The 9,990-nt window shown below is 45.9% G+C and overlaps 1 protein-coding gene across 10 annotated transcripts in view; it reads left to right on the forward strand.

Moving 5' to 3' along the window:
• Positions 1-989: 989 nt before the first annotated feature.
• Positions 990-9,990, forward strand: part of WDTC1 (WD and tetratricopeptide repeats 1) — a 69,376-nt gene continuing 60,375 nt past the window's right edge. For 6 of the 10 annotated variants that reach the window (XR_014804784.1, XM_084958105.1, XM_084958109.1 and 3 more), the window contains exon 1: positions 1,594-1,912. The gene's annotated coding sequence lies outside the window, so the exon portion shown is untranslated. Of the gene's footprint in view, positions 1,424-1,593; positions 1,913-6,893; positions 7,104-9,990 lie in introns of those variants that run through there. The other 4 variants (XM_084958106.1, XM_084958111.1, XM_084958107.1 and 1 more) reach the window with 3 other exon arrangements.

Here is a 9,990-nt window from a genome sequence, read left to right on the forward strand (position 1 = left end):
CCACTAGGAACCATGAGGTTGCGGGTTCGATCCCTGGCCTCGCTCAGTAGCTTAAGGATCTGGTGTTGCCCTGAGCTGTAGTGTACGTTGCAGACTTGGCTCGGATCTGATGTTTCTGTGGCTGTGGCTTAGGCTAGCAGTTGTGGCTCTGTTTTGACCCCTAGCCCGGGAACCTCCATATGCAAGGGTGTGGCCAAAAAAAAAAAAAAAAAAAAAAAAAGGCTGTGCTAAGAGTCATGGAAACATGAATTTACAAGGGTAGTTTCTAACTCCTCCAAATGGGAAGAAATCAGCTTTGGATGTTGCAGACTAATTCAACTCTTGATTTGAGCAGGACAAAACAAGCAACTCATGGAGCGATAAACACAGGACAAACACTCTAAATGCTAAATATGTATATACAGCCCTTCTGAGGGTAGCTGCTGCCTGGAGGACAGTGTCTAAAGCTCTGACACTGGAGTTAGGCCTAGCTCGGTTTGAATCTCAAATGGGTTCCTTATTAGCTCTGTAACCCTGGGCAAGTTGCTTTTAACTTTTTTATGCCTTAGTCTCCTCTACTGCAAAACTGTACCTATCTAAGGAACTGTACTCAGTATTAAGTGCTGACATATTAAATGCTCAACAAAAGCAAATTATTGTTATTATCTGACAGATGGCACCCTATGGGTGAATGAAAAGTTTCCATTCTCAGAAGGTGACCATTTTTTTCCTTTTCTGACTGGAGGCTCCTCATGGGTGGGGCCTGGTTTCTACCTTCAGAAGTTAGGCATGATGACTCTTATGACCTTGGGAACTTCCTTACAGAGGAAGTGTTCCCATCGGACTTGGGACTCCACCACGCTGGAACTGCCTCTTCTTTTCAGGGGTAGGAACAGCAGTAACTCCACCAGTTTCACACAGACCTTCTCTCTACCAACAGAGGGTTCCCAGAATGTGGGTGTGGCTGGCTCCCTTCCAGGCCACCCGGTGTAGACTGTTTACCTCTTATCCTCTTCCTTCTGGGGACACCAGAGAGTAATATGCCACTCTGGCAACCCCCAGAGCAGGAAGGAGTAAGCTAAGGGTTGGCTCTGGGGGCCCTGAGGCCCCAGCCTAAAGGGTTCCCCAATTAAGGGGCTCGGAACAAGTCTTGAGCAGGTTTTTGGGAAGCTACGTCGGGCTTTGGGGGACACGCGTGAGTCGAGTATCCCAGAAGCGCCGCGAGGGAGCATTTTACGAGAATGTAGGGTGGGAGGTGCGTCCGAGTAACTAATAGCAACTGGGCGGGGTGAGCCCGCGCCGCAGAAGCTCTTCGACGGAGAAAAACTACAATTCCCAAGATGCCCCAGGGCTTAGTCCGGCTTTTCCATCCGCCCACTGGCTGCCGGTCTGGCGAGCGGCGAAGCGGATTGGCCGCAGCCGTGCGCGGCTCCCCCACTAGCAGGTTAGTGGGTGCCGCCGGCAGCAGACGTTGACCGGACTCGTGGGGTTGGGGGGGCGGGGGGGAGCCCTGATCGCCATTCTAGAAACGGCCGGGCGCTGCTTCCGTAGCGCAGCCGCTGGCTGCGAAGCGCGGGGCGGGGGCGGAGACTGCGTGGCGCAGGCGCGGTGCTGGGCTTCTCCTGGGTCCCCAGACAGCTGGAGGAGATAAACAGAGGAGGAGGAGGGAGGGGAGTGCGTGTGTGAGAGCGCGCGAGGGAGTGTGAGTGTGTGTGAGCGCGGGTGTGAGGCGGTGCGCAGGGGCGGGCGGAGGCGCTGTCCGGCCCCGGCCAGGCGCCGGGCGGGGAGCATGGGAAGGGGCTAGAGTTGTCCCGGCCCCCCAGCCCCCTCCCCGGGATCCGCGCCCCCCCTCCGGGGAGAGGGGCCGGGCCCCCGGGACGGACATGGGCTCCTGAAGTTGCGCCGACACCAGTCCTGGGAAGAGGCCTGACAGGTATGGGTAGCCGCCGCCCCCTGCTCTTCGCGGGCGCCAAGGCGAGGACCGGCTTCGACAGCCTCGGCACACGGGCCGCCCGCTCTGGGCCGGCCCCAGCCTTGCCGGCCCGGGGGCCTGAGCCAGCCCGCCTGGGGGCTCCGGGATGTCCCCGGGGGGGCAGGCCTCGCCTGGGCGGAGGGCAGAGCGGGCCCGGGGCGGGGTGGGGACGGAGGGCTGGCTGGGACGAGGAGGGGAAGGCTCTGGGAGTCCAGGGAGGCTCTGCCGACGGAGAGATGGAAGTCGTCCCATCACGGGACTTTTTTGCGGAGTTTTTGTTTGACATCTGATCTGGCGCGGGTCTTAGGAAGAAGGGGGCAGGTGGAAGTGCTGGAGGGCAACGCTGACCTGACCTGCTCTTTCTTAGTTTCTCTCTCTGTCTCTGTGTGTGTCCGTGTCCCCGTGTCCAGTCCAGGCTTCTGGCAGCCGCAGATGCCTTCAGTGGCCCATCCTGGCACCAAACTGAACTCTGCCGAGGTGTTTCCACCAGGCGACTGTAGCGCCCGTACAAAGGGCCTTTACTTGGGGACTGGCTATTCAGTACCCACTTCAAAGGGTAAATAGGAAGTGTGGAGTAGAAGAGAGACTGCGACCCAGCAGGATCCAATTCTCCTTGCTGAAAGCTGCAGTGAGACGCCCCCTTGCCAACCAGGTTGAATTTATTCAGTGCCCTCTGGCTCTCCTCTGCAGGTGTACTCTTAGGGTCTCTAGAAAGAGGTATTGGGTAGGACTTATGACTAATATCTAACAACCTAATTTGACTCTTTCCCCCAAAGGCCTTTTCTTCTATGACTTTCTTTAACTTCCTGAGGTAGTGGTGAAATAACTTTAAAGTTTTCCTCTCAAGTTAGTGAGTTTAAAAGCCTGGTAGGGTGGCTGTAGCTTCCCCAAAGATGGGGTAAGATGATCAGGGTAAAGTGGCAGTTAAGTGTCCCTTTTAATAAAGACCGAATCAGTTTTGAGAAGGAGGCTGTTCTGAAGGCATCTCATGACTCAAAGGCTTTATGAAATCCCCACCTATGGCACAGGTTTGTGCAGTGGCCTCACTAAGCTTTTCTGTACCTTACAGTCCTTCATGAGTGGCCAGTTTCTGTTCACTGAATTGAAGGAACTACTTAAGACTATTTCTGATTTGAGTTCTGGCTTTTTCTTCTTTGTAATTCTTACATTCTTAAAGAGATGGAATTGAATCATGGCTGTTGAGTATAGTAATAACCAAATCCTCTATTGCAGACCAAGGATTAACTAGCAGGGCTCCTTTGGGCCTAATGTGAGACTAACAATGGATTTCTTCATTGCAGGTTGTTGTATTTCACTGAGAAGTGAGAAACAACCTTTTCTGCCATAGTTTGTGATAATGCTGCTTTAATTCTGGAGTCCTGCTACCTTACCTCTTTTGACCTATTTGGGGAAACTTATGTTCAAGTCACATCCCAGTTTGTAGAAGCAGTGCTTTGGGTCAACTCTGAAGAATAATTGAACAACAATCCATATTCTGCCTGGGATTTTTTCCCTTGGGGGTCACTGAAGGAAAGAAAATATGTGTAATGTTGCGATGATGTTGTTAATGTTGACGATTTGCCAGTTTTGAGTTTTAGAATTGTCAAACAGTTGACAATTTAGCTGGAAAGAACTCATGGGATATCCTAAGGAGGGTGTTTCACACACCTGGACTTCAGAATCTGAAAGATACGACTGAAGAAATCCCCTGCTGAACATTTGTGGATCTTGAGGGCTTAACTGCTGGCAAGACCTAGAGCTGTGACTTTAATTATTCTTTTATTTTTTTTTCTCTCCTTTTTGAATTAAGGAATGTAGCCCACATGTACAGTCACAGGTCTCAGAGAGGGAGTCATAGACAACATGTAATATGATACTTTTCTTTTGGGTCACTTTTTTTTTTTTTTTTTTTTGCTTTTCTAGGGCTGTGCCCGAGGCATATGGAAGTTCCCAGGCTAGGGGTCGAATTCGAGCTACAGCTGCTGGCGTCTGCCACAGCCACAGCAACGAAGGATCCAAGCCGCATCTGCAACCTATACCACAGCTAACACCGGATCCCTCAACCACTGAACAAGGCCAGAGGTTGAACCCGCATCCTCATGGATACTAGTTGGGATTCATTTCCGCTGCTCCAGAAAGGGAATTCCTTTTGGGTCGCTATTTTAATGATCCATTCCAAATTCTCCACTGCATCTTTGGGCTGCCAAACCCATGTAATTCCTAGACTGTGCTTTCTTCTCAGCTATCTAAAAAAAAAGCTCTTCAAACACCCAAGCCCTGAGAGTTGTCATCAGAAACCAGTCCCTTGGTGTTATGTTTAATTCTGGGTAATTTTCTTTGAGAGATATTTACTAATTGGAATACATCCTAAAAAGTGACTGACATTTATTGAGAGCCTGGTATATGTCAGGCTCTGTTCTAGGTAGTGTTCTTACTTAATTTAATCTCCATGGCTGCCCTGTTAGTTGAAAATCGTTTTATCCTTTTATACATATGAAGATACAGGTTCAGAGAGGTTAAAAAACTTGCTTAAGGTCACACAGCTAGTAAGGCAAAGAACTGGAATTCAGACCCAAGTCTTTCTCAGGGACTGTGGCACATGAGCAAGAGCTGCAAGGACCAAAGCTAAGAGCCTGAGGGAGCACATACTTGAAGAACTATCTTTGGAAAGGGTTTGGACTTTCTTCTTCATGTGATTTTTGGAAGGCAGCACTAGGATCAAAGGATGGAAGTTCCAAGAGGGTAGACCTTGGCTTGACAAAAAAGAATTTGGGTTTCTAAAAACAAAATGGGCTATCTTGTGAGGGAGCGAGTTATCCATTATTGGAGATATTCAAGCGAAGGCTTTGCCACTTCTTATTAAGTATATTGTAGAGGAGTTCATACTTATAAAGGTAATTGGAATAAGTGGGTTGATTTTTAAATACTGTTATCGTGTGAAAATGATGTCATATCAATTTCCTGTCATTTTGATCTGTAAAAAACTAAAATATGGAGTTCTCTTGTGGTGCAGCAAGTTAAGGAGCCAGTATTGTGACTGCAGCAGCTCACATTGGCTGTTGTGGCATGGGTTTGATCCCTGGCCCAAGAACTTTCATATGCTATGAGTGTGGCCAAACCAGCCCCCCCAAACAAAACTAGTATGTAATGAATATTTACTTTGTGCCTGGCATTTGCTGGACACCTTTCCTACAATATTTCATTTAATTCTCGGAAATTCCTTAAGGGGAGTTCCCCTTATGGAGCAGCACAAATGAATCTGACTAGTATCCATGAGGATTTGGGTTCAATCCCTGGCCTTGATTAGTGGCTCGGGGATAGAGTGTTGCTATGATCTGTGATGCGGGTCGCAAATGTGCCTCAGATCTGGAGTTGCTGTGGCTGTGGCGTAGGGTGGTGGCTATAGCTCCAATTCGACCCCTAGCCTGGGAACTTGTATATGCCACAAGTGGGACCCTAAAAAACAAACAAAAAAGCAATCCCCTGAGGTAAGTATTATCACTGTTCCCACTGTACACATAAGGAAACTGAGGGTCCAAAAAGTTGAAAAATATGCTGGAGTTACACAGCTGGTAGGAGTAGGGCTAATAGTTGAACCTGTGTTTGCACCTTCTTAGCTGTTTTATCCAGGGTAAATCACGTCTTTTCTGAGCTGTAGTTTCCTCATCTATGAAGTGAGACTTAATGATACAATGGGTTTATGTGAACTGAATGGTGTAATAAAATACGCTTTTCACTAGACCACATTGATTGCCCTCAAGAGCCTGCATTTGGGGATTACAGGCTACCCCTTTGGTTTCTTCAAGGTGAATTCTGCCCTGATTGAAACCCTGAGAGTTCTGGGTTTCATTCTTTGTGCTATTAGTAATAGCTGCTGACTCCTCCAAGGGCTTTGTGGTATTAGTGACTAATAGTTTAAAAACTTGTGTCCTGAATAAGAGGCGGATTCAGCCAACAGGTTGGAGTATAGGAGGCAGTGTCAGAGGCCTTGTGGAAAGAAAATTCTCACCCGATTGTAGAATCAGATTCGGAGATCACTGTTTGCATTTTAATATTTAATGTCTTATTTTAGGATGAACAGGGTCACAACTGCTAGAGCTTTGACAGAGCTGGATGTTAAGTATAATAACCCTTAATCCTTCCTGTAGCCATCTGGGGAGGTATTAGCCCCATTTCCTTGGAGAAGGGGGCAGAGCAGGGTCACTCCTTGCTCAGGTAGCTATCCGCAAGCTTGCTAGAGGCAATGTTAGGATCGGGGCCTTGGTAAAATTTTGTCCTTGTTCATAACCTCCAGATTCTGTTTTTAGAAAACATGAAACTGTGCTTATTCTTAAACCTTTTAGTCTTTCTCAGAATGGGAGTGAGGCATTTCTGGTCAAGGAGCTTCATCAGTTGAGACCTGAGTGTTGGGCTTACCTGGTTCCCTCTTGAATCAGACCTCTGGATGTAACGCCGGCAATTGAATAGAAAGGAAGCGTTTCCAAATTGATTGACTTAGTTTTCCTTGACCTTTCTGCTAGGAGTAATGTTAGAGGGAGAAATTTAAAAGGCTTCCCTGTGAGAAGTATTTTGAGTTGTGGCAGAATTTGGAAAGATGCAAGTTAAAGGCAAAATTCAAAACTTGGGGTGTTCTTGTCTTTTTTTTTTTCTTTTTTTTTCTTTTTTAGGGCTGTACCCGCGGCATATGGAGGTTCCCAGGCTAGGGGTCTAATCAGAGCTACAGCTGCTGGCCTACACCGCAGCCATACCAACACCAGATCTGAGCCTTGTCTGCGTCTTACACCACAACTCATTGCAACAGGGGATTCTTAACCCACTGAGTGAGGCCAGGGATCGAACCTGCAACTTCATGGTTCCTAGTCAGGTTTGTTTCCGCTGCACCACGACGGGAACTCCTGTCTTTTTTCTGTCTTTTTTTTTTTTTTTTTTTTTTTTTTTTCAGATGTTCATGAATACAGTGAGAAAGGATAGCATTATCAGAATATGCTTCCATTTGTCTTTCTGTTTCCTTCTGCTGCTTTAATTGTGGACCTAGGAAAAGGCAGATAAATTAGCTATGATAACTAAAATGCAAAGCTCTGAAAAGATGAAGGAAAATTTTTCACAAAACTCGAATGGCAATACAAAATTGTACAGCAGAAGAGACATCAAGGTGAGTTTTTATCCAGAGGCTCCCACAAAGTGAAGCATTTCTTAGGATGGCCTTCCACAGCGAGAAAGCTTTAGTCAGCTCCATATGGAATCATTTAAGCCATGACCCTCAAAGATGGCAAAGAACTTTCCCGTAGATAATTGCTGATGGGCTTGTCCTACCAAAAACACCTTTCCCAGATGTTGCCTTTGTGCCAGCTTAGTCCGTGACTCTGAAACGCACTTTAAATTTGTTTGAGACCAGCAGAGTCAAAGTGATTTTGTTTCTAACCCTAAGAAACGGTAAGGGAACAAAGGTTCTTTTGAGCAAGACTTCTTGGAGGCAGTCTGGTTAAAGATGGTAATAGTAACTTATTTTATTTTTTTTTTTTTAAATAGTAACTATTTTTTAGTGGCCATTGGCTTGGGCCCTGGAGTTAAACTCTAGTTTGACTCTTAATTTAGTAGCTGTAACTTTGGGTAGGTTAACTTCTCTGAGCCTCTGATCTGTCATCTGTAAAATGAGGATAACAATAGTACCTGCTTCATAGGGCTGTTATGAGGCATCTGTCAGCTAACACTTGTAAAATGCTTAGAATGTTCAATAAGTATTATTTACCAGGCTCGGTATCAAGCATTTTACATATGTGGCTCTTCCATTCCTCATTATTCTACAAAGATAGGCTATCATCCCTGTTTTGTAGATTAGGAAACTGTTTAAGAAAAAAGTTTAGAAATGCTGTCACAAAGAAAGTAGGTGGCAGAACTTGAATTTGCACCTTGGGTCTGTCAGACTCTGCAGCCCAACTCTTTTTCTTTTCTTTTTTCTTTTATTTATTTATTTATTTATTTTTTGGTCTTTTTGCCATTTCTTGGGCCACTCCCGCAGCATATGGAGGTTCCCAGGCTAGGGGTCGAATCGGAGCTGTAGCCGCCAGCCTACACCAGAGCCACAGCAACGGGGGATCTGAGCCGTGTCTGCGACCTACACCACAGCTCACGGCAATGCTGGATCCTTAACCCACTGAGCAAGGCCAGGGATTGAACCCACAACCTCATGGTTCCTAGTCAGATTCGTTAACCACTGTGCCACAACGGGAATTCCTCTTTTCTTTTCTTTTTTAAATTTTAGTAGTTCTAATTACCTTTATGCATTGGAAGTACATTTTTTTTTCTCTCCTGTAGGATGGCCAGTAGGGAAACCATTGCAAATAGAGTGAAAGGAAACTTGCATACATCTTTTACATAATTCAGAATGTTGAAAGGGGTTCAGTTGTCACTTGCTGGGGGCAACCTCCCTCTAGTGGGAGGCAGCAAGTCCAGAGGAAAGAGAATACAGATGACCTGAGTTCCGTCTCCTCCATGCTTCTGACCCAGCAGTGTATCCTCAGAGTCATGGGATAATGGCATTGAAATGGGTTTTGTAGGAGTTCCCGCTGTGGCACAGCGAAAACGGGTCCGACTAGGGAACCATAAGGCTTCGAGTTCAATCCCTGGTCTCGCTCAGTGGGTTAAGGATCCGGTGTTGCCGTGAGCTGTGGTGCAGGTCACAGACGCAGCTCGGATCTGGCATTGCTATGGCTGTGGTGTAGGCCAGCAGCTGTAGCTCTGATAAGACCCCTAGCCTGGGAATCTCCATATGCCAGGTGTGGCCCTAAAAAGACAAAAGACAGAAAAAAAAAAAGAAATGGGTTTTGTAGCTCATCTCAGAGTCTACCTCTCATTTTACAGATGGGGAAATAGGCTGAGGGAATGAAATGCCTTACTCAGAGTCTCAAAGCCAGTTCGAGGCAGTCTTGGCTTAGAGTGCAAGACCCTAGATCCAGGCTCTGTGCTTCTTCCTCAGTACTACATAGCATTGTGCTTCAGTTCTCCCTTGTTAAATGGAGGTGATAATAACTTTCTAGCTTCCTTACAAGATTGTTGTGAAGTTCAAGTGAAAAGCATAAACAAAAGCATTCTTCTGATTGGTATAAAAAACACTGTTCGTATGCAAGGCAGTCATGCTGTTTTTCATTCAGCAAGTATTTATTGGTACCTAATAAGCCCATAGCACTTCTTGGAGAGCCAGGAGGATCAGCAGATGAATCCGATACAGAGCTGGCCCTCAGGATGCTTTTAGTCTTTTAAGGAAGAGAATAACTAAATAAATAACTATTGTTCAAGGTAGGAGACAGACAAAGGAAAGAGTGAGAACTAAATTTTCTTTTTGTAAGTTGTGAGTTAGAGGTAGAGAAAGGAAGAAAGGGGTTTTGGAACTTTTTCTCTTCTACCCTTTTAATGCATGCAATTATGCACTTTTTAATATATTCACAAAGTCATGCAACCATCACCAATATCTAATTCCAGAACATTTTCATCACCCTCCCCCACAAAAAAATCCCGTAACCTTTAGCCATCACAGTCCACCCTACTGACCCCATCTTCTCCCTCAACCCTAAGCAATCACTAACCTACTTTCTGTTTCTGTAGCTCTTCCTATTCTTGGCATTTCTTATAAATGGATTCATACAACATATGGCCTTTTATGACTGGCTTCTTTCCCTTAACATAATGTTTTTAAGTTTCATCCATGTTATAGTGTGAATCAATACTTCATTCCTTTTTATGGATGAATAGTATTCCATTATAGATATACCACATTTTATATATCCATTGACGGGTATTTAGGTTGTTTCTATGTTGGGGATATAAACAATGCTGCTATGAGTATTCAGGTACAAGTTTTCATGTTAACATAGGTTTTCATTTCTCTTGGGTATATACCTAAGTGGAATTTTTGGGTCATATGGTAACTCTAAGTTTAACTTTTTGAGAGGAGACTCCCCCCACCCCCCATTTTTGGCCTCCCTGCAGCATATGGAGCTCCTGGGCAAGGGATCAGATCTAGCCGCAGTCTCGACCTAAGC

Source organism: Sus scrofa, chromosome 6 (genome assembly GCF_054392235.1).
Source record: "Sus scrofa isolate SSC_HxYL_T2T_F1_AM1 chromosome 6, Sscrofa_HxYL_maternal_Yorkshire_Landrace_v2.0, whole genome shotgun sequence".
In the NCBI taxonomy this organism is placed as follows: Eukaryota; Metazoa; Chordata; class Mammalia; order Artiodactyla; family Suidae; genus Sus; species Sus scrofa.